The sequence below is a fragment of the Panthera uncia genome, chromosome D4 (assembly GCF_023721935.1).
Source record: "Panthera uncia isolate 11264 chromosome D4, Puncia_PCG_1.0, whole genome shotgun sequence".
Taxonomy (NCBI): Eukaryota; Metazoa; Chordata; class Mammalia; order Carnivora; family Felidae; genus Panthera; species Panthera uncia.
The window spans coordinates 83,482,853-83,506,550 of NC_064807.1; the positions used below are offsets into that span (position 1 = coordinate 83,482,853).

Here is a 23,698-nt window from a genome sequence, read left to right on the forward strand (position 1 = left end):
CAGCCTCCAGGGGCCGCTGTGGCTGCTTCCTGCATCCATCACAGCACCTAAGACACAGCTCATCTGGTTGTCCACTGAATACCCAATAGCCAGCATGGCATTTGGGTTCCTAAATAGGACTTCAAGGATTTCATTCATTTGTTGAGCATTTCCCTGTTCCAGTCACTGTAATGGGGCTGGAGATAGAGTGGGAGCGAGGTCGGTCCCTGTTCTAAAGCACCCACAGTAGTAGGTGGGACAGAGAGCAGGTGCAGTGGTGATCAGTACCCTGATGGAGTGGCTCAGGGGGCTGGAGGGGGGATCAATCCAGCTGGGGGGGGGGGGGGGGATTGGGGGCACACAAGGTGGGAGTAGAGGGGTCTCCAAAGGGGCCTTGGCTGCACGACACAGACGGGAATTGTGTGGCACCATGGGGCTGAGAGGCTTGTTGGTCTGAGGCTGGCTGGCTTGCTTGCTTCATTTGTTCGTTTATTCATTCATTCATTCATTCATTCCACACATCCCTTCTCTGCCTGGCCCTGAGTATTGGAGGTCCAGCAGTGACTAAGAGACACAACCTTTCCCTCGTGGAGGTTGGACTGGGGCCGCCTCAGGCAGGACTTGGCCCGTTCCTGGAGCTGAGCGGGTCTCAGGCACCTCTCGGCCATAACGATAGACTTCCCTTCTGGGCTTTACTTGGATGGTCTGGGCCCTGCCTTTCTGGAGGACTGGGCAGCAGGGAGAGGCTGAGGCTCTGGGGCTCCTGGGCCCAGGAGAGGCTGGTCGGTTTCACCCGAGAGTAGACCTAACACAATAGCTCGATTGTGAGCCGCCTGGCTTCCCCCACCCGACATGTGAACATTTCTGTGATCAGAATGTGTCTTGCCATTGATGTACACGTGTAGCAGGACATTGTAACGTTTTAACTGTCACTGCCCCCCCCCCACCCCGGCTGTTATTAAATCAGTCATATGGTTTACAGTCAATATGAGAGAATATGGTTTTGTCATTGAAACTACCCTTGGCATGAGATTCTGATGTGACCTGTCTATCACCACAAACTCCAAGTCACCAGTGGCTGAATAACCCTTCTATTTGGGGTGTTTTATATAAATTCACAGAAAAGAATGCTATTCATTGACTTGCTTCATTCTTGAGATTTCCCCAGTGTGCGTCTATCCAGGATGGCAGCGGGCTGGGGTAGAGGGAGTCTAGATCTAGGTTTGAATCCTTGCTTTTTGGCCCACTAGTGGGGGGACATTGGCAGAGGTGCTGTGGCCTCTGAGCCTCAGTTTCCTCCTCTGTAAAATGGGGACATGCCCCCCTCTTTGCAGGTCTGTCCCTGTTGTACATTTGTGTGATTGTTAGATTCACTTTGTGGCTCCTTCCACTGGGCTGCGGGCCCTGTGAACAGAGCCCCTCCTCATCTGCTGTCAGTTGAGACCATTTCCGACAAAATGGACTGTGATTCAGAGAGGCCGGAAGCTGGGTGGACCTGCCTAGGGCCGGCTGCTGCTGTTTGTTCTCATGTGGCTGCCGGCTGTTGTCTCCCTGATGTCTTGTCAAGATTGCTCAAGTGTGGCCCAGTGCAGACCATGAGGACCTGCGCTCTGATTCCACTGGCCGTGGGGTCTCCACGTAGGGACGTAGGCAACCCACGAATGGTCTCTCAGGCACACAGACGAATGTTTGCCTGAGGCTCCGCCCCACTGAGCTGGCGCCAGAGTCCCACGGAGCCGCGTAGCTGTGCTGAGGCTCATGTGTAAGAGGGGTGGTGATAATGCCTGTTCTGTCTCAGAGGCAGGCTCCTTTGACAAGCAAGTGATGCATCGAAATCAGGGAGGCACATGGTTTTCCGAGGGAGTGGTGTAAACATTCTGTAGGACGGCAACCAGAACAGACTTGGCTGCTGGGGGACTCGGTGACGGGGTCAGGAAAAGAGCAGTCGGGACACCTTGAACAGAGCAGTGGAATGAGTTGGGGAAAGACGTAGACTTTGGAGCTACACCCACACAATCAGCAACTGCGTGACCTTGGACAAGTTACTTAACATCTCTGAGCCTTAGCTTTCTCAGCTGAAAAATGGGATGCTAAACCCAGGGTTTATTGAGCGTTGTCTTGAGGATGAAATGATATAACGCATTGCCTTACTTAGCTCAGCAGGTGCTTAGTAAATCATTGCGGGATGGAGGGGTGGATGGAGAAATGGCTTTATTGCTCTGCCCTTGAGCTGACAGTGGTACCGTGCAGTCCCCTCCTGGGCCTTATGCTTCACACATTTTGTCTGTTCCACCACGATTGCCTGTATTGAGTGATAATTAATCTAATTTCTGTTAGCCAGGCCTGTGAAGTCAGTCAGCGCCTCTGCCCGGCCTGGGCTACCCGGAGAGCACAGTGGGCCGCCACCGTTCCAGGCCAGAGCAGGGAAACGTGCAGCTTCTGCAGCCCCAGAGGCCTGTGTTAGAGAAGCACACGTTTAATGTCGGCTTTTCAAAACGCTTCCAAGAGTTCGGGGAACCCGCCGAGACCTCTGGGGCCACAGGAGGGAAGACGCACCAGCATCAGCTGGTGTAGGACCCACCAGCCTTGGCCCCCATTCGGTCAGACTTGGTGATGGAGATGGAGTTGGGGGGAGGGGTCCTTACCCCTCCCCCTGCAACCCCAGGACAGGCCTGGCACTGGTCTCCCTGCTCTGTAGACCCCCTCCAGCTTGGAGGTAGCTCGTTTCCTCACCTACCATGGTTCTGGCAGGAGACCAGCAGGCAGATGAGTGGTGCCCGTGTGGGTGGGAGGATGCTCTTACTGTAAGGTTGGCGTCAGATGGCCCCAAGGTCCCCCCGCCCCCCTTAGTGTGGACGCAGTGACCCAAATGGACATGCTGCCGTTCAGTCCAGACGTAAAGCCCCCTCGGCCTCCCGGGGGGAGCCCCGCGTGGGTGGCAGTAGCGACCGCCACACTGGCTCGGCCTCTTGGGGTTTTCCCACAGCCCTAGCAGGACGTCCAGGGTCAAGAGAGTCTGGGTCTCTGCTCTTCCATATCTGCCATTCTGATCGTCGTGGTTCACGACACTCAGTGACTAACACTTTCTGAGGGTTTGCCATGCAGCAGGCACTGCGCAAAGGCCTTCCCGGACATGATCCCACGTGCTCCTCCTAGAAAGCAGTGGAGTGTGGTTCCGAGTGCTGGATTCAAATCCTGGTGATGGCACTTAGTAACCACGGGGCCTTGGGCACATCATTTAACCTCAGTGCCTCAGTTTCCTCACCTATAAAATGGTGATGAACAGCGGTACCTGTGTCATAGGGTGGATGTCATAAGCATCTGGCTCAGGATAAGTGCAACGTAAGTGTAAGCAGTTACTAAGAGAAGGGTAGCATTATTATCCCATTTTGCAGAAGAGGAAACAGGCTTAGAGAGGCTAAGTATTCTTAGCCAGAGTCCCGTGACTCCTAAGTAGAAGAGGTAGGATTTGAACCTGGGGCATGACTAGGGTGTTACTCTGCCTCAAATTGTAAAAATGCATGTGGGCATGTGCGGAGCATTTGGCCGGCTTCGGAAGTGGTATTCTCAGCTTTCCTCAGAGCCCTGGTGAAAGGAGATCCTTTTCTAAGTAACCGAACTGGCCCCTGGGAGCTCTCATAATCCCACAGCCGAGGCAATAGCTGACCCGTGACACACATATCACAGAAGGAGAAGGGAGGGATCAGTGAAGAATTTGTTTGGAAATGTTATCTAATGCTGAGTGCTTTCAAGGGACTCGGAATGTGGAGCCCGCGCTGTACCCCCTGCCAGGGTACCGGGGAAGCCTGATCCTCCCCTATTTCCCTGCCACATACAGCCTGCTGGAGACCTGGGCTGCCGTCCGGTGCTAGGCGGGATCAGTCGTCCGTGGACACGCGGGGAAAGTCGGGGCAGCTCTCTGCCCCGAGCCCCAGCAACGGAAATCTCTAGCTAATGTGTCCCTTCTAGCTCTGGACCCCTTTGGTCCTGTCCTGCCCAGCTGAGGGGCGAGCAGAGGCTGCTGGGCTCCAGGGAACTTTCGGAACAAGGGTTCCGGGCTCTGGCCGGACAGCATTTACTTTTGCTTTTGCCTCAGCATAGTCTCTAACCAGGGTGCATAGGAACCCAAAACTTAGAAATGACTTCCCATGTCCTTGGGCTACCCCTGCTCCCCTAAGCACACACCTACACACAGGCACACGCTCACGCACACATCCCGACTGCCGGGCCGTGCCCGGGAGCCGCCTGCCTTTACCCCAAAGGCTCTTTGTCTGAGGCAGAGCAGGGCTTGCAGATGAACAGCCCGTGGTCTCACGCCCCCAGAGCCCACCCTCTGCCCAGGTGTCCACGAGTCCCACCCCGGGAGATGCCGTGTTTGACTCCAAGCGAAAACAGGAGTGACCCCCCTCCGGGGTCCAGCTGCACACACCCCCAGCTGAAGGGGTCAGGGTTCTTGAACCCCCAGACATGGGGTCAGCTGCTGCCTCTTGCCCCCTGTCCCTTGGTGCCACAGTGCTGGCCCCTTACCTCTTCACTCCTGCTTGGCTCCCCGGGGCAGCTCCTCACATGCTTTACCCCAGCCGTCAGAAGGGCAGCCTGTCCATGGCCTCCAGGAGGGGTCCCCGAGTCGCAGGCCGGACTGGCCGCCGAGCAGCCCTGCCTCACTGGCCTCTGCTTGCTCTGCTCTGCTCCGCGGCCGGGCTTGGGCCAGGGATGATGGGGCGGGGGCTGGCCGGGGGCGGGGGTCCTGCGGGGGGCCACTTACAACCTGCCTCCTTTCACGGCGGGGGCCAGCGGCTGCCTCAGTGCCATGCTCTGCAGATCCGGGGCTCGGGCAGGGCGGCTCAGGGCTCGGGGTCCATCCTCAGGCCGTCTGCAGCAGCCTCATTTGAACTCCCCACTCCTTTGTGGAGCCTTTACATGCTGCCGGAGGAAACTGTGAGCACAGCCTGACCCTGGTTGGCTGCAGGCACTTCTCTCCACCCACCAGTGCAAGAGGATCCCCCAGGCCCCAGAAAGGCTCCGGGCCTCCCCTCAGCCCCAGACAGAGGCGGGCCGCCCGGTGATGTCACACTAGCTCCGGCCCCAGCTGGCCCGGCCCCTCCCGCCCCAGCCCGCTTTGGCGGCCTCCTTCCCTCCTTCCCTGGCAGAGCAGCCTGGCCCGCCCGCCCGCCCCTAGTGCGCCCTGCCGAGGCAGAGAGCTTCTCCTCTGACTCAGGTAATGGGCTCAGATCTGTGCCAGCCGCGCAGGCAGCAGGGAACAGGTCCTCCCCCTGGATGGCTCCCTCACCCCTGCACTGCCCCCGCGGAACCCCCGGGTGGGCAGGCAGGGCAGCCCCGCACAGATGGCCTCTGTGCGGCCGTGTGCAGAGGCCTTGCTCTCACCTCTAAACCCTGGGGAGGGAGCCCAAGGCTGTCTGCACAGAAGCCAGCAGGATCTGTGCTGACAGCTAGCGGGAGGCAGGGGCCGAGGACCCTGGAAACACCACCAGCTGGGGGTATGCACAGGAGAAATGCCCCATCACTTCCCACCTAGAGGACCTGATTAAGTCACGTCACCCATCTGGCATCCCTCTCATGTAATCTACCTCCACGGATTCCGTGGGATCATGCGGGAAAGGGGCTGGCGCGGGGCAAGGGCACCTCAGTGGGCTGGACTCAGCGCTCTGGACTTGGGCGGGCCAGGGGTTGCGCTCCCAGAACCCCCGTGGTGACCTCACATCGGGCTCTTCTAGAAGCACATAATGGGAGTCCCCAGCACAGAGTCTGTGAATGTTCGTAGAGTTAGAGCAGAAAGGAGACAGCCCTGGACCCCCATGAAGTGAGCGATTCTACAGTCTTGTCAGCACCACAGGCAGAGGAGTGCTGGGAAGGGAGCAGCCGGGAGCAGGTTTGTGTCTTTGCCTGGGCGACAGCTGTGGGAGATACTAGTGGTGACTCTTCTCTCCTCTTTAAAAAAGTTGAGTGATGGGGCATCTGGGTGGTTAAGCGTCCTACTTCGACTCAGATTGTCATCTCACGGTTCATGGTTTGAGCCCCTCGTCGGGCTCTGTGCCGACAGCTCAGAGCCTGGAGCCTCCTTCGGATTCTGTGTCTCCCTCTCTCTCTGTGCCCCCCTCCCCTGCCCCCCCTCCCCCTGCTCGTGCTCGCTCTCACTCTCTCTCAAAAAAGAATAAACAATAAAAAAAATTTTTTTTAAATGTTGAGTGATGATGGTGGTGGTGGTGATGACGTTTGGGTACAAATGGGGAGGGAGACTTCACCAGGGTTCTCCTTGCCCTCAGATGTAGCTGGGCCCTGGGCAAGCAGTTCCGCTGTGGTCTTCCACGCCCGTCTTTGCAGGGAGCAATCTCTGTTTCTTGCCTCAGCTTCTTCCAGCCCGCTCAGACTCCCTCCCTTTTCCATCTGTCAGTCCCATTTCTTTTTAGAAGGTGAGTCCTCGCCAGAAGACCGCAGTATCGTAAGATATCGTAAGCCTGTAGAGGCTGCAGCATTAGCCAGATGGTTGCAATGGACAGAAACACCCCCCACAACTACCATGGGGGGGCCCCCGTGCATGGTCGGCACAGGAGCCGTGGGAGGCGGGGGGGCAGGGGGTTCAAGATCATCAGAAGCACAGAGGATGGAGCTGAATCCTTCTCCTTGAGCAGCACCCTTGTCGGCCTGGAGCCTGGCCTATTCCCTTCTCTTCCCCTTCCTCCTCTCCGGGTTGTGTTTGTTGGGAAGTAGCTCCGAGCCGTCCTCACAGAGCCTGTGGTCAGGAGGGGAGACAGACAGACAGACACAGGAGAAGTGCTGGGTACTAAGCGGGTATCTAGGCAGGAGGCCAGATTAAGCCTGGCAGGGCAGTCAGGGCAGCCTCCCCGAGGAGGTGGTGTTTGAGCTGGAACCTGAGGGGTAGGTAGGAATTAGCAGGTATGAGTTGGAGAGACGATGGTTCTGAGCACAGACGATACTGTGTAAGGACTGGGTGGCAGATGGGCTTTTTTGCAGATGGCCCCAACAGTCAACAATATCTCCTGGTCCAAGACCTGACACTCTGAGACCTTGACACTCCTCCCATTGAGAGGTAGGGCCTCTGTCCCCTCCCTTTGCATCTGGGTGGGTTTGTGACTTACTTATGACCAATAGAATGCAGCGGAAGTGACACTACCTGGTATCCAAGGCTGGGCGAGAACAGGCAGTGCATCTTCTGCCTCGTTCACTGGGACACTGTCTCTTGGAGCCCTGAGCCAAGCTAGACCCCGAGAAATCCCGCGACTCGCAAGCCACCACGCGGGGGCCATGTGCAGCATGGGTCCCAGCCGACAGCCAGCATCAACCCCCAGATATGTGAGGAAAGCTGCCTCTCGGTGATTCCAGCCACGAGTCACCCCCAACTAGAACCTTCCTGCTGAGGCCCCGGACACCGGGACCTGAGTTGAGCCACCGTCCCATCCCGTAGCTGAATCACTGACCCACAGAATCCACGAGGGGAAGAGAATGGCTGTTCTAGGCTGCTACGTTTTGAAGGTAATTTGTTACACAGCGGTAATGACTAGAGCAATTACAGGGAGTTCTTCCCAGGGGCTAAGACGAGTGCATTTGGCTGAGGAGAGAGGGGGAGTGTGGCAGAAGATGAGGCCTTGTTAGAGGTGGGACTTTATCCAAGGACGGCGGGAAGCCACTGAAAGGCTTTGAGCAACTTGCTTTTATTTCTGAAAGGCCCCGTTAGTCACTGAGTAGAGACTGGGTTGGTGGGAACCGTAGATACGGCCTCTGGAGCTCGTGGGCAGTGGTTGCAGCCCCCTGGTGAGAGAGGCAGTTGGAGGTGATGGGACTCACGGGGTCAGGGGGGAATTCCCAGGACCCACCCTCCCGTGGGGACCGGTGCAGCCCAAGTCCCCGATGACCGGAGAAAATTTGCTTTCACAATTCACAGTCCCTAGGACCCCATCACGTGGGAGAGGAACACCAGGATGGCCTTGCCCTGTCCATGTTTGCTCATCCCTTGCCCCTGTGGTGGCCGTGGGCAGTCGAGGATGCTGCTGGAGAGCTTGAGTTGTGGAGTCAAATTCTGGTTCTTCCACTCAGGTCCCACCCCATGCCTCACTGTCCTCATCTGTAAAATGGAGATGTTATAAGGATTGGCCTCCTGGGGCTGTTGAGAGAATTCAACATGACGTGACACATTAAGTGTGGTACACAGTACATACTCAGGGGTGGCTGTGGTAATTGCCAGCGACTCCTTCCCCAGGGCCGTGAGTTCCCTGAGCACCAGGGCAGGTGTGGGCCGGGCCATACCAAGCTCTCCTTCCGTACAGCCCAGTATAGGGGAGTGAATAAATGAGTGACTGGCTGTGGAGGATGAGGGGCTGTGGCTCAGAATCTAACAGGCCTGGGCTCAGACCCCACCTCTGCCAGCAGCCTGGGCAACGTTCTTATTCTCTTGCAAACTTTGTTGCCTCATTAAAACAACAACAACAACAACAACAACAACAACAGGGGCCCCCGGGTGGCTCAGTCAGTTGAACATCTGACTCTCGATTTCAGCTCAGGTCGTGATCGCAGGGTCACTGGGATTGATCCTGAGTGGGGCTCCGTGCTGAGCCTGGAACCTGCTTGAGATTCTCTCTCCCTCTCTCTCTTTTTCTCTCTCTCTCCCTCTGCCCCTCCGCCGGACATGCACTCACTCTCTCGTGCTCTCTCTCTCTCCCTCTCTCTCTCTCTAAAAATATAAATAAATCAAAAAACCTTAAACGTTCACTAAGTCCTTTCAGCTTGGCAGGACTTGAACTCCAAATGCGATCTTTGAGGCAGCTGCCGAACCCCCCGCTTCCCGGCTACTGCTTTCTTCTGGGCTCCTTGGAGTCTCTCTCTATGTGTATACAATTTAGGGATTAACTAAGGATTTGAGGAGAATTTGTACAGTAATTTTGGAGCTCCCCCTTCCTTAGCTATCTCCCTTCTGGCATTTTGCCCTTCAGTTTCCATCCTCGATGTCCAACTTCTTTGTCTTCTTCCCAGGCAGTAACTCTGCTGCATTCTGTATCAGCCCCCTCCCGCCGTGTAGCACCACAAACAGAGGTGCCCTAGGGTGCTTCCTGTCTTTCAGAGACCCCGTGTCCTCTAGTTTCTGTTCTGCGTTGTTCTCAAGTCCTTTCAAGCAGTCTCGTGTACTGTTCAGATTTTATCATTGTTATTGACCGGAGAGTTAGTTCAATGCCGTCTACTCCTTCCATTTTGGTAACTGGAACTCCCCACATCCCAACTGGATCTGTCTTCTACCCCAAACCTCTTGTACTCCTGCTGCCGTCGGTGCCCTCGGTAACCCTATCCAGCTGGTTGGTGCTCCTTAATTCAGTTCTCTGCCCTCTCTCCTCTTGGTCGTAGTCTGTTGGGAAATACCAGCCCCCATAATTCCTAGATTCATTCAGCTCAGCGTACCCACCCGGGCACTAGAAGAAAGTGTTGTTCTCACAAGCCTTGTTAGAGCACCTTAGGTGGCTGCTTGTGATATGCTGGACGCCAGGCTCCAGTAAGGTTGACCGGTGATTGAGGGACAAAGAAGCAAGTCCCCTCCTCTCCTGGTTATCCAGTCTTGGAAAGGCCCAGGGGAGTGTCATCAGGAAGCCTGCGGAACTGCCAGAAGCCTCCCTCCGTCCAGATTTAATTCAACAGCTGCCTCTAAGCTGAGACAGAGCCAGCCGGTCCCCTCCCCTCCCGGAGATGCCGTGGCCAGGTCCTGTGACTTGCCCGCCCCATGTCTGGCAGGGGAGCCACGTGTTCCCTGGCCCGGGTGAGAAGTTCGGAGACTTGGGTTTATGGGGAGATTCTAAGGCAGCCCTACTGTTTATGCCGTACTGCCTGGTGTCACAGAGGGTGTCCCCACACGTGGAAAGCCCTCTGAGGACACCGTGTCTGTTAAATGCTTGCCAAACAAGTGTATCCAAAATGTCAGCACGGGATGCACGCTCGGTTACAAAGTAGCTTTGAGAGCCTATCGTTGGCTCGTGCACGACCCATTTCATTCCCGCTTCGCACCCCACCTGCCAGGAACAGACTCAGGACCACTCTTCTCATCAAGCGCAGACATCACCTAACGGTCGAACACTTTTGCTGTTCAGTCAACAAATATTTATTAAGCTCCATCTGAGCACCAGAGTTTGGGCTCCAGGTCAATTTGCCCAAAGCCAATTTGCTGAGATGTTTAGTTGACTGGTTTTCATTTTGTCTTTTTAACAGTATTTTAAGGAATGTTCGATTGGCCTCATCTGCCCTCTTCTTACTGCAGCTGATGCGGGGGCCTGTCCCCAAGAGGGGAGACTGAGAGGCAGAGGGAAGAGAGATTTCATTTTAGTTTGCTGGTTATCTTTGTATCGTCATAACAAAAACTTCACAGAAATTTTCCAAAGCTGTTTAAAATCGTCTTACCCTATATAAAAATTTAAAAAACTGTCGCTTTTTGGAATGCTGTGTCGGACAGGATCTTCGTCCCCAAAAGGAGATGACGGAGGGACTGCGGGTGGTTTTCTGGTCAGTGGGGGAAGACCACACCCCCCTTGCAGACCCCCTGCTGGAATGCTCCTCCCAAGGAGCAGCCGAGCTATTGCTGACCTTGCTTATCTTTCCTGGGCCCCAAAGAGGTGACTGAGCAGATAACTGAGGGCTTCTGGCAAGAGACTGATGAGGTGAGCTTCCCAGGCCTGAGGCCAGGGTGGGGGCACCAGGCTGGTGACATGTGTCAGCAGAAAGCCCAAGGGCAAAGCCTGAGATTGTCTTGCCCTGGACTCTGTCGAGAGGGCCTCTCGTTAGAGGACTAGCACATAGAGCATGTGATAAACGTCTGTTGAACGCCTACGTGGGAATGCTAGCCTTCGAAACCCGCTCGCTCTCTTTGTGTCACATCCAGGGTTTCTGACTCAGAGTCTTGGGGCTGAGGGCAGCAAGAGTGCTATTTGGGAGTCTGGCTCGAAGGAGAAGGGAGAGGAGACCCAGGGTAAGAAAGACAGCCTCCCTGCCATCGTGAGGCCGTGCCCAGGCCTCTCAGGAGCTACTCCAGGCCTACTCCAAGCTGGCTCGGGGGGGGGGGGGGGGGTTATAACTCCTACTCCACTGATCTGGCTCCCAGCTGTCCCCGCCTCAGCCCTGCCCTCTCCCCTTCCCACCACTCCGTCTGCCAGGGAGGTGCAGGAAGGAAGGCAGTACCTGTGCCGGGCATCTGGGGCCGTCCTGCCATGTGTAGCTGGGGCCGCAGAGGGACGTGTGCTCAGATTCCTGGCCCCTGCAGGTGGATGATGGTCGTGTTCCCGGCATTTGCCCCTCTCCTCCTCACGGCAGGGCCAGGTCCCAAAATGCTTTGGTATTTGGTATTATCTCCCTTGAGCCTCGCAGCAGGCCTGGGAGCTGGGAAGTCAGCGATTATTTCCTCTTACAGATAAGGAAGATGGGAGTGTGACAGTGTTATGGTCTCTAGGACTGTCCTCATTTATTGTTTCCTGGGTACCAGACATTGTGCTGGTCACTTGCCTGATCTTGCCGAATGTCCCCGGCACCCGTGGAGGGCAGGGCTGCGAGCCTGGCTGGAGGATGACTTCAATCCGCCTCGGGTGCTTGGCCCTCCGGAGCTCCTTCCTGTACTAAAAAATACGAAAACTCATCTTCTGTGACCACACTGGTGTAAAGACAAATACGCTGATAGGGAATATTAAAGCGTTTGCTGACCTAAAATTTCACTTTTTATTCTCATTCTAAAGGAAGTTGCAACATTTCTGTGAGCCCCTGAAAGTATCATGAGCCCCTCGCACTGTGCCTGCTGAGCCTAATGGATAACTTGGCCCTGACTGTGAGTCCCAACTTCTTCACCCATCAACCCAGAATCCAAAAGCTCTAGAAAAATAGCAAGCCTTTTATCAGCAGTTCAGCTCAAATTCATTTGGAGGCAAAATCTGACTTGAATTGACGTGAGGTTCTGTGTAGTCCATGAACCGCTTAATATCCCCACCCACATGTTTAGGGAGCACCCCCCCCACCATGACTCTGTGGTGGGGTCAGAAGACCCCCACAGGTGGCCTCTGTACCACATCACATGCTGATATTGTCTGTCCCCTCCCCCCGCCCCCCAGAGAATCCCTTTGCCCGCCCCCTGCTCTCCTCTCCTGGGTCCTAAGTCCCTCAAGGACAAGGCCATGTTAAGTTCGGCTCATGAATGTAGGTATTGATCATTTCTCCATAAATCCATCAATTCCCTTTTCTTAAAGAGCCCACAGGGAGCAGCCGCTCACAAGTTTATAGCTGGGGTCCAAACCTGTTGTGAGCGTGTGATTAGGATGATCCAGTCCCTGGCGGGTCTCTGGAGCTGCTCCCTGGAAGAAGATGTAAGAGGGATGTGCACGTGGGTCCCTGGAGGAAGGGGTGGGAGACAAGTTCAGGGGAAGGAATAGAGACAGCGCTGGTCACCCACTCATGGGTCGCAGGCTCTGTGCTAACCGTTCACACCAATTTATTGATCCCCACAACCATTCCTCGTGGTAAGAACCTTCACTGCCCTCTTTTTAGGGCTGAAGAAAATTAGGTTAGAGAGCCCAAGTAGCCTGCCAGAGGGCACGCAGCGAGGGAAAGAGCAAAGGCGCGGCCCTGGGCACATGGACCTCAGGCTGTGGTCACATCTGGTTGTCACCAGGGTGGTGCCTGAATGCAGCCCAGCTCCCGTAGAGCAGCTCTGAGCCCCAGTCAGCGAGGGCTCTCCCCAAAGGCTGGGGGAGCTTTTTTCATGACATTCGGGGGACACTGAGGTTCATGCAGTGCTGAGGCAGGAGACGTGGGGCCGGATCAGGTGCCACAGAGCACAGCCAAAGGCCTGCCCACCATTCCTGTGTGGGACACCCATCCAAGTATCCCACAGAGGTTTGTGGAGTATCTACAGGGTGCCAGGGATGAGAGCATTTGAACGACTGATGAGACCAGTTAATGGAATAGGGAGAGATGGAGTGGGTGGGAGCAGATCAATGTCTGCGCCACAGGGTGCTGAGGGAAGTTTCTGAGAGGGAGGGTCATGTGAGCCAAGGCCCCGGTGACTGGAAGGAAGGAGCCACGCAAAGGGAACAGCACATGCAAAGTCCATGGGATGAGAACGAGCTTGGCCTATTTGAGGGATGGAAAGGCCGGTGTGACCAAGCAGCAGAGACAAGCGAGAGTGTGCGCTTTGAGGGGCAGGCGGAGTGAGAGGGGCTGGCTGGGGCAGGTCCTGTAAGGCCCCCTAGGCCAGGTGAGGCCTTGGGCTTTTATCCAGAGTGCAGCGCAGGCTCCCGGTGGGTTGCAAGCAGGAAGACATTATGCTTCGTTTTGTGTTCTCTCAGTGTCCCTCTTGGTGTTGGGTGGAGAATGGTCCAAGGGGGGAAGGAATGGAACTGAGAAGACCATTAGGAAACTGGAGGGGGCTGTCCAAGTGAGAGACCAGGCAATGGGCACCAGGGCAGTGTCGAGGAGACAGTGACCAGTGGTCAGAGTCAGAATAGATTTTGGAGGAAGAGTTGGCAGGAACCCAGCATGACTCTAATATGGTGAGAATCAAGCTGCACTGTTTATAACACCTTGAAGATTTGCCACTTGGGCACCTGAGAAACAGAATTCTGAGAGCAGAGTAGGGACCCACAGCTGGGACTTTTGTGTCGTGTTGGGCAGTGCACACCCTACACAGCTGTACATGGCAGCCCTGACCACAGCCGGCACTGACAGTTGGGCACTGGAGTCCTCCAGGAGTGTGGAGGAAACAGGTGGCAGCAGGGAGTTGGAGCAAAGAGGTGCCACCCCAGATACTCCCAGAAATACTTTGGGAGTTGGGAATGAGGGTGAGGGATTGCAGTTGTGCTGGGAGAATCTATAGAACATGCTTGAATTGCTGTTAATGTTCTCACATGCTGGAGTGGACTGGAAGAGTCCTGTGACTTACCCCACTTCTTGAACGAGTTTGTTCTCATCCTTGAGGTAGCTCCTGACGTGGATGTCAATACTCGGGGACACACAGAGAGCTCAGGGTCTCCTTGGGCTTGCCAGAAATTGCTTTCAGCAGAGATCCATGGCTCTGCTGCCCTAAGCCTGGAAGGGGGAGCATTGCAGCAAGAACTTTGTAACCGTGGCCCCGGAAAATCAGAAGGGATTGTTCCTGCATCTTCCCTGATTAAAGACTCCCAGACCTGTCCTGCGTTCTCCAACTAGTAGGTTGGGGGTGGGGCATCTCAGGGACACCCACCCAAGGCCCTGCAGGGAGTAAAGGCAGTGGGTGCGCAAGGCTTCCTTCAGTCCCGCCGGCCTCCGCACCATCCACTGGCCTCCTTCTCATCCTCCCTGGGCCGGGCCAGATGGATTCCAGCTCTGAGGCTGAAACCCTGGAGGGCAGGGCGGGTTTGCCTGACCACTGGCCACTGTCTCCTTGACACTGCCCTGGTATGTTCCAGTTGCTGCCCCACATCTGCTCTTTGGCACCCTGCCTCGTGCCCAGCAGCTGACCTGCATGGATTCCCCCAGTGGGCTCCCTTGCCTTCTGGCTCTGGATTGGGTTTGCCAGTGGCAGGTACCTGCAGGAGAGGAAGGGGTGGGAAGAATGCAAGGACAGGTGTATTGCCACCTCCCTCCCTGCAGGACCACGGCTGTCTTGGTGCAAAGGGAGTCAGCTAGGCCCGGGTTTGGGTTCTGCCTTTCTCTCTTATTAAGCACGTGACTTCTGAAATTTACCTATCCTCTGCCTCTGTTTCCTCATCTAACAAGTGGGATAGCGGGTGCCTGGGTGGCTCAGTCGGTTAGACGTCTGACTTCGGCTCAGGTCATGATCTGGCAGTTTGCAAGTTCAAGCTCCGCGTCAGGCTCTCTTCTGTCAACACAGAGAGAGCCTGCTCCCAGTCCTCTGTCACCCTTTCTCTCTGCCCCTCCCCAGCTTGCATGGGTGCTCTCTCTCTCAATCTGTCTCAAAAATAAATAAACATTTTTAAAAAATAAAGACTGGGATAGCCATACCACCTGCCCAGGATAGCCGGGAGGAGTAAGTGAATTAATGTGAGTGCAGATACCCTAGTGCAGTACCTAGTACACAGTAGTCCACAGATGCTGGCCGTCTTCTTTTAGTAAGCTGGGCCCCCGTTATCTTGGACTTCCAACACATTGGGGTCTTCTGAAGATCACTGATTTATTTTATATCTCTCCAGACGGTGTCCTTTAGCTCTTCTTTTTGGTTTGCCTGTCACTGTCCCCACAGCAGCCCCTGCAGAGCTTCACCACAGGCCTGTAGCCAAAGAAGTGCTTCCCTGCCCCAGGCTTTGTGTGCAGCCTGAATATGAAGCTGGCTTAACCGCAAAAGATCATCATTTCAGCATGGTGGAAAGCAGGCTTATAGAAGATGCACGTGTACACAACCAACGATAATTCAGAATGTTTGTTCAGCACTAACTGATCTTCCCCACAACCCTGGGAGGCAGGTTCTTTTATTATTTTGCCATTTTCAGATCCAGAAACTGAGGCTTAGGAAGTTGCTTGACTTGCCCACAGTCCCACCCTGAGTAAGTCCGGCACTAGGCACCTGCCCTCTCAGCCCCCTGGATTATCTGTCTCTGTCGCAGGGAAACTGGAGCTCCCCGGACCCCAGGGACCAAGTCATTTCAGATAATCAAGTCGACTGGAAAGCCATGAGGCTGTTTTCCTTAATCATCTGATGTTTAAAAATTTTTTTATCCGTTCTCATTAAGTTTTTCACACCGACTCGTACAGATACACACGGGCGTGCTAGCCTCCATAAATCCTGATGAATCACGATACTGACCTCTCCTCGGTGACTCAGTCATCTCCAGTGGACTAACTTTACTACAGGCGCAGTCAGCCCTGGGAGCACCAGGCAGCTGTGTTTGTTGTTACTTTCCTAGCTCTTCCATCCGTGGCAGCAGTCACCCTCCCTTCTTGGCCTCCCCATTTCTCTCCTGGTTTGTCGCTTCTTGCCAGCCGAAATCCCAGGAATCCAGCAGAAGTATTTCTAAACAAGAGGAGTTGGGCACCACACTTGTCTCAAGGGCTCTGCTGTGGGTCACGTCCATGATACTCGATGCCCGAACTTGATTGCATCAGTTTTGGGTGCGCGAGAGCTGTGGCCTTACAAAATACCTACCATCTGTTACACACCCAGTGTGTGCCTGACGTGGGGACGGGTTTTTTCACGGATTATTTCATCAAATCCTCAAACAGATCCTTCCAGGAGGTTTGATTCTGTCTTCCATTTTAAGTGATGAGGTAGCTCAAGCTCAGAGAGGTTAGGGAGTCTACTCACAGCTACACAGCCAGTAAGTGGCAAAGCCAGGATTTGTATCTGGACTGGTCTGAATCCAGAGTCCACAATCATCATAAGCTTTGAGTTCTCTGACTTCCCTGCGGTGTGAGGTTGAGCAACTCAGGGAGACACCTGACCCTCATTCTTTCGTGTCAGTGCTGTTTATTCCCAGAATTCGGCTGAAGGTTAATTGAGACAACTATGGTGTGCTTGTCGCCTAGTGTGCATTCTGTGTTGTGTTCCCCGTACTCGTGACTGTAGCACATCTCAGATCAGTGGTCCTCAAGCTTTAGGGGCCTCAGAATCACCTGAGGGCTTCTTGAAACACAGTTCGCCAGGCCTCACCTCATACTTCCTGATTCTGTAGGTCTAGGGTGAGGCCAGAGAATTTGTATTTCTAACGAGTAACCGCGAGGACCGTGTTGTAGGAACCGTTGCTCAAGATAGAGGAGTTTTCCAAGAAGGTGAGTCTGGGGTGGCCCAGCAGTGACCATCACATACTTTGGGTGGCTGTTTCATGTGAGCAGATGCTGGATATGTGTGGAGCAGAGAAAATGTGGTTTGGCTTTTTGCAGGCGTTTCCTGGGAGCTGGCTCTATATTGTTGGTCTTACCCTTTCCCTCCCCTACACCACACGCCTGTGTGTCAAGACCTGGGAGTATGGAGTGTTTAAGCAGCATGGTGATGTCTGGACTGTGAAACGAGCTTCATTCGACCGATTTCATTAACGTGATTTCCAGTTGCTTTCCTGGTACAGGATAGGAGGTAAAAGGCACACGAAAAAGATAATAAATCATCTTGCAGAAATTACTTCTATAAATTCTCCTTCTCTCACCCCCGCCCCCCGAAAGCATCGATGAGGCCGGGCATATTTTCCTTCACAATTAGGATTTTAGGTTTATTTGTATGATGTTGTGACTGGTGTGCCCCCTCCCCAGCAGACTGTAAGGGCGGGGCGGGCCACTTCGTCACTTCTGGCTCCCTAGTGCCCAGCACGGTGCCTGGCACACAGCAAGGGGTGCTCCATTGAGGTTGTTGGAGAGACTGTTGGCACAGTGGCAGGTGCTGGAGTCAGGGGGAACTGGTTTGAGCCCGAGGCCTGCCCTTCCTGATTGAATGGCCTTGGGCAAGTAACTCACGTGGGCCTTTGTTTCCCCCTTTCTAAACAGGAGATGGTAAAAATAATACCTGTGTTTCGTGGGACTGTTATGAGAATTAAATGGCATAAAGTATCCACAGTGCCTGCCACGTACTGCTTTATTTTCCCTTGGTCATCATCCCTGCCAGGCAGGCTGGTGCACTGGTGTGAGTGTGGGCTCTGGAACCACAGGTTCAAATCCCGGCTCCACTGCTCACTGGCTGTGTGGCCTTGAGCAGTGATTCACGTCCTCTCTCTGCTTCAGTGTCCTCATCCGTAAAGCAGGGGATGAAAAGGCACCAATGGCACAGTGTTGTGACTAGTAAGGACTTGTGCACGTATGTAGGGCTGAGCTGTGGGGCTGGTCCACGGTCCGCGCTGACTTTTCCCCTTCCACATCTGCAGAGGGGCGGGAGCCTGTGGGGAAGGCAGCTTGGCCACAGGAGGAGGATACAGGAGGAGGGGCACAGTAGCCCCAGGGGGCTGCCCTTCTTGCGATGCCCACCCCCAGCACCCCGGGAAAGAGGAGAGCAGCATGGCAGGGGAGCGCTCCCTGAAAAGAGCCGTCCCCAGCTTCTGCGCTGGAAAGCCCCTCTCTCTGGCAGCCCTCTAGAAGGCGGTTCAGTCTTCAGCTGCTTTTGATTACTCTCACGAGCTCGAGAGCGTGCTGCGGTGGCGTCCCCCTCCGCAGAGCCGCCTTGGCCTGCAGACGTCACCCCCTCCCTGCTACCTGCCAGGCTGGGGCTGCGTGGGGTGGGGTGCCCCCCGGCAGGGACGAGCCCCCGCCCGCCCGTCCGCAGGCCTGCCGTCGTCTTTCTTCCTCTGCCAGGCTCACTCTGGGCAGCCCCGGGCCTTGGCCCTCCTCCCGGGCATTGTCAGAGAAGCTTCCAACACCTCGAAATCCACCCGGGGGAGGGAGGACCCTCCCCGTCCCCTTTAACGTGGAACCCAGACGGTCCTGGTTTCTATGTGTGCAGAGCGTTTGGTAAACAGAATGCTTGAGCCCTGACTTGCTGGAAGGGGCGAATCCCAGCTGACGCCCCAGACGCTCAGCCTATTTTGGGCCCCGTCTCTCCCCTGCCGAGGTCTGTGGTCAGAGTGTTCATCTGCACCCCCCCCCCCCAAGTACCCACCATGGGGGTTGAAGGGCCAGGGGAACCAGTTTCACGTTCCTTTCCTGCTGGAGCATTGGGCCTGCCTGCGCTCCCGGCCCTGCCCCTGGGCTGCGCCCACTGATGCCTGGTATCCGCTTAGTAAATGCTCTTGTCCCCACTCCCCCCGTGAATGCTGTGATTCAGCACACACAGAGAGGAGCTTCGCTTAAGAAAGAAAGTATTCAAGGCCGCCATCCAGCGCGGGCAGGCTCGGGGAGACAGCTGCCCGTTCCTGCCCGACCGGACTAGCAGGGCCGCAAACCCTCCACACAGAGGGGTCTCTCCTGCATCTTTCTTTTCTTCTTTTTTTTTTTTTTTTTTTTTTTCCATTTTTTTTTTTTTGAGACCCACAGTCTCCTTTGGTTGCTGGACCAGATGCAGTTTAAATCTGTGTTCGGAATCCCTCATTAACAAGTCGCAGGTTAATAGTCTCCCGGAATTGGGAGAACACCCCCCATTCAACCAAATGTGTTGGAACTCTGCCTGAGCTGGAGCAGCCTTAGGGACACCGGCTTAGTGGGCTGCGGTCCTTTGCCCACCTAAGACCCCTTTTGTGTTTCTTGCCGACTCTGGGTCCTGAAAACGCCTGTCAATAACAGCAGCCACCACGTCCACCATGAAGTTTGCAGGGTGCGGTATGAAGCTCTTTATGATCTGAGGGAGCCCACCGCTCCTCGTGGGGCCAAGATTAGGTGATTCTAAGCTCCGTCGTGTCGATGAGGAAATGAGTCCTAGAAGAGTTGGAAGTCTTGCCCAGGGTCACTCAGAGCGAAGTTTGAGACCTGACTCAGATCTTTATTTCTCTGCTGTCGTAATAGAAACTGTCTCTGTGAAACATGCTGCTTGTATTAAGTGAAAATAAATGCCTTACGCCTTTATGATTAACAGCCGTATAGCCGCCCCGAGCTTCCGAACAGCTGAGAGTAGCTCCCTGGTGACCGCTGGAACAAAACGCGGGTGATGGTTTCCTGCCCCCTTCCCCAGGTTCCTGGGCCCAGGCCCCTTCCCCACAGGCACTCCTGTGAATCCCAGACAGGTGCTCTGAGCAAGAGAGACGTCCTGCACTCACAACAGGTGTCCTTCTGAGCTGAGACAGGTGTCTTTCCTCCCCAAAGCCAAGTAAGGAGGCTCTCTCTCTCTGGGAGAGAGTCCTTTGAGAAGATTGGGCTGTCTCTGCCTCTGGGGGAGGGGCTGGGCGTGTGAGGAGCTACAGAGCCCTCAGGCCCACCAGGAGTGTGGGAGAGCCCCGCCTGAGCTGCGAGCAGAGGGGCCACCCCTCTCCAGTCCTCTCTCCCTCTCTGGGGAAGAGGAAGAGGAAGCGGGCGGGGGATGGCGGTTGACATACAGCCTCTGAAGTTTGGGTCACATTGACCATGGAAACTCATGCCTGTTTCCTTGCAGAGATTTGTAAAGGGGGGATTCTGTGGAGTCGCCAGGCCTTGAAAGGACTTGGGTACGGAGAAGAGTTGGGTCTTGCCCTGCGTTCCAGTTCTCTGTGGCCCTTGTGGGATGCCAGAAACTATACCAGATGTTACTAGGTCCCATGCGAAGGAGACAGAGGCCGGCAGAAAGGCAGGAGCCATACTACCAAGGTGGCCACCGACCATGTGGTGGGATACCCTTCCTAGAGAAGGGGTAGGAGGACATGTACTCCTGGTGGCAGGGACAGGAGGCCTGGCTTCTTTTCAGTGGTGGACGGGCCAGGACGAAGCTAAGTGCATCCCTAGGGGACCCAGAGCTCCACCTGCATGGAGACTGCCATGGTCTGGCCATGGCCAGGGCCATCTGCGTCAGAGGGAACCAGGCCAGTCCAGGTTCACCACTCTTGACAGGTGGTCCTGGCATGAGCAGATCACACTTCCCTGCAGAGCGTGGGCCGTGAGGACTGCTAGAGTCTGGAAGGCTTAGGGGAGGAAGTTCAAACAGGTGAAGAAAGGGGCTTGGAAAATAGCAGCCCCCAGGGAGAGGTAGGGGAGAAAAGAGAACAGAGATGAGCTTTGAATTCCATGTGGATGGAGTCTTCATATAAACAGAACCAAGTCTGAAATCTTCTAATCCAACCATGCCAAAAATGAAGCGACTGCAAAGTCACAGAATCTGGCCTAGATATCATTTGGGGACCCACTGCCCACAATGGAAAGAGAAGTCAGTGCAGTACATTAAGAGAGTGTATGTTGGCGAGAATAAGGCATTTCACATTTGTGCCCCCAGTGGACTCAGATTCCTCAGTCAGCTGGTAGTGGCCTTAATCATCCAGAGGCCCCAGCGTGGGGGTCACTGGTCTGGCCACCTGCACTTCTCATAGATGCTCAGAAGGCCCCACCCACCAGCTGGGGGAAGGGGGACAGAAGCACAGCCTTAGCTGTGGTGGCCCTGCAGCCATTGGAGCCCTGGTGGTGGGTGGACGTGATTGGGGAAGTGGGAGAAGGAGAAGAAAGAAAATAGGACGAGGGAAGACTCTGGAACATCACTGAGCAACGCCCCCTTCGCAGGCCTCTTCACCACCGTGCAGCTAACAGCAGCAGGGTTAAAGCCTGACCCAGGTGTCCAGAAGAATTTGGAGTCTGCGTCCCAGCTCACTGCATATAAAGTGTGTTCCTCTCTGAGCCTCACTGTCCTCCCCCTGGAACAGTGACCCAGCAGTGCTCCCACAGTAGGGCGGTCATCAGGACGTGGTGGGGAGGAAGCAGATGGAATGTGGAGCTCAGTCATGTGTGGTCCCCAGAAGCTGGTCCCCAGAAGCGCGCACCCCTGTGAGCTGTCACCATTATCACCTTCACCTCTGTGGGAGGGCGTGCGCATCCCCAGTGTTAGAGGCGAGGCCTTCATCCTTGTGGTCAAGGGTCAGGGTCAGGTTGCCTGGCTCCACAGCCATGCTCTTCTCCATCGCTTCCAGATAGAGTCAGCACACGTCAACACTGCCACTGGCCTTTGACCACCACAGAGCTTCTGTCCCCTTTGCCAGCCTCCTGTCAGGGTTCGAGAAGCAAGATCTTTCAGAAGTTGAAACCCATAGACTCCACGGTGTAGAGGAGACACATGGTCACAGGAATGGCCCGTGGCCTGGGGGTTTCTGTCTCAGCCTTGGGAGGTGGTTTGTCTTAGATCTGGCTGCTGTAATAAAATACCATAAAGTGAGTGGCTTATAAACAACAAACACCAAGTCTTGGAGGCTGGGAAGTCCAAGATCAAGGCACTGGCAGATTCACCGTCTGGTGAGAGCCCGCTTCCCGGTTCAAAGATGACCGTCTTCTCGCTGTGTCCAAACATGGGGAAGGGGGTGAGGGATCTCTCTGGGCACACATCCCATCCATGAAGGTTCCACCCTCATGACCTGATCACTCCCAAAGGCCCCGCCTCCTAATACCATTGCCCTGGGGGTTGGATTTCAACAGCAGAGTTGTATTTTTAACTGTCCTATAATTAGTTGAGTTTGACAAAAAGCTTAAATCACAACCTGGGTAACAGATAACTTCCAGTTCGATAGGGCTGTTCTCTCTGTCCGCCCGGCACTCACTCCCACCCAGCACCTGACCTCAGAGGGTTACCTGACCCCTCTGGTCCAGTCCCGGTACCTCATCTCCAGTCAGAGTGGTGGCTCACACTAGGCCGGTTGGAGTGTTTGTTTTGTTTTGTTTTGTTTTCTGAAGCCAGGGAGAGAGAGAGATCTCTTCCTTGGTCACAGAGCTGTCGAATCCTGACACCACAGCAGCCGGTGGCCCTGGCCTCTGCACATGGAGAGCCTGAGTGAATGTGGCACGGAGCCCAGCCCAGAGAGGGGCAACAGTAAAGGGTGGAGAGAGCCGGCCTGTAGGCAGCAAGCCACCAGCTCTAGTCCCCACCCCAACCCCCTCAGTCCCTGGGGCTGTCCTTGGGCTGCCTGGATCCTGTGGTGCGGCCGTTCTAGGATTCTTGCAGTCTTTCCCGCATTTGATGCTGGTCCCTGTCACTTGGGGCCAGAAGGATTCAGACCTAAACACGTTTTTTCCCTTTTGTTTTAATTTACAAAATATTTAGGGAGAACGTGTGCTGTTGCAGATAACTGTTAGCCCCGGAGAGACAGCTGTCAGCAGTGCAGACTTGGTCCTTGACCCTGGGGGCTCATGACCTCCTGGGGGGCAGGTGTTGAATGATCCACAAGTAGAGGTTAAGGGGTCAGGCAGACCTGGCCTTGAGCCCCACCCCACCGCGTGCTGGCCAGATGACCTGCATAAGCTCGCTTGATTCCTCTGGCCCCAGACCCCTCACCTGTAAGTGGGGCCCTAAGTGTTCGGCGACAGATGATATGGAGTTGGCGTGCGGCCCTCGGAGAATGGGAGCCACTGCTGTCCTTAGGACTAGACTCCTTTCAGTGCCGAGTAACTGAGTGCTGCAGAGGAGGAGCCTGGGGCAGGCAGGAGGGCTCCGTGAGAGTGGGCGCCCCGACCTGCAGGGCGAGCAGGCCTCGCCCAGCCAATGGAACTCGCTGGAGCCGACGGACTTCTGCTGTATTACGTGGTGTAACATACTAATCTCTAGAGTCCGCCCGTTCTTGAACGTCAAAGCCGTTAAGTTCCGCCCGCCCCCCCGCCCCCCCCCACTTCACCAGTGGGGAAACAGAGCCTCAGAGAAGAGCAGCGACTTGTCCATGGTTGTATTGCTAGTCAGGGGCAGAGCTGAAACGAGAGCCCGGAGCCCCAAATCGTCCTCCCCTCAGAGGTGCTCACCGAGTGCCACCGGCCAGCGAGAACGGGGAGTGCGCCGCCGAGGGAGGCAGGGGTCCCGAAGAGAGAGGGTGAACAGGTGTCAGTGGTCATGGAGCCAGTGCAAGGGGGCCGGAACCAGAACTGTCCTGGCTGCAGGGAGTGGGTGTGTGACAGACTCACAAATTGCTGCAGGTACCCTGTTGTCAAAGAAACTCCCAGAAAGAAAGAGCCTTCGTGCCAGCTGTCAGTCTGCAGAGCTGTGTGTCCCATGGAGGTCCACCACTGAAGGACAGAGTCTGGGTCCACATCACCACACGCCCCTCCCTAACCATATGACTCAGGTACCTCAAGGCCTCAGTGTCCCCGTCTGTGAAGTGGGCTTTAATAACGTTAGCTGCCTCAGAGTTTACATGAGGACAGCACGGAGCTCACCGATGTAGGGAAAGCTCAATGC

The 23,698-nt window shown here is 55.2% G+C and overlaps 3 protein-coding genes across 12 annotated transcripts in view; 1 reads left to right on the top strand and 2 right to left on the bottom strand.

Moving 5' to 3' along the window:
• The window catches only part of ANGPTL2 (angiopoietin like 2), a 34,273-nt gene extending 29,299 nt beyond the window's left edge, over positions 1 to 4,974 (bottom strand). For both annotated transcript variants that reach the window (XM_049637901.1, XM_049637884.1), the window contains exon 1: positions 4,507 to 4,974. The gene's annotated coding sequence lies outside the window, so the exon portion shown is untranslated. The remainder of the gene's footprint in view (positions 1 to 4,506) is intronic.
• The window catches only part of RPL12 (ribosomal protein L12), a 534,927-nt gene that overhangs the window by 240,517 nt on the left and 270,712 nt on the right, over positions 1 to 23,698 (bottom strand). The window lies entirely within an intron of this gene.
• RALGPS1 (Ral GEF with PH domain and SH3 binding motif 1) overlaps positions 1 to 23,698 on the top strand; it is a 271,670-nt gene that overhangs the window by 169,024 nt on the left and 78,948 nt on the right. The gene's annotated exons all lie outside the window — the stretch shown is intronic.